Consider the following 496-nt stretch of genomic DNA (forward strand, 5'->3'; position numbering starts at 1 on the left):
AGCCTCCCCATCGGGGTACTTAACGGTTCCGGTTTCAAAATAATCGCTGCCACTCTCACACGAATGGGCGGTGTCAAGGGCAGCTACCTGACTCTAGGCTGACTCAAGACTCCAGGCTAGTGACAGTCCCTCAGGAAAAAGTTGGCGGGGGTGGAGGAGGCAGTATTTTTCATACTTGAGCCTCGCACCCTGATCGTCTACATATCTCCTCCTCGGACTCTCAGGTGCTGGGCCAGCGACCTGGGCCTCGGACGCCGGGGCTTCGACCCTTACTGCCTTCCTTTGCCGAGGCCTGCAAGCTGGAGGGGATAGGCCACCGCCAGCCAGACCCCTCGGCTGCTGCCCCGCGCGATACCCAAGTCCGCGCGGCGACCCGGGCCCGCCCCTCCGCCGTCACGCACAGCCCCTGCCCCGCCCCCACCCACCCCCGTCCGAGCCGCAAAGCCCAGTCCCAGAGCCCGCCCCGGCCTTCAGCTCTATGTAAGGCGGGTGTCTG

The sequence above is a fragment of the Mustela lutreola genome, chromosome 5 (assembly GCF_030435805.1).
Source record: "Mustela lutreola isolate mMusLut2 chromosome 5, mMusLut2.pri, whole genome shotgun sequence".
Classification (NCBI taxonomy): Eukaryota; Metazoa; Chordata; class Mammalia; order Carnivora; family Mustelidae; genus Mustela; species Mustela lutreola.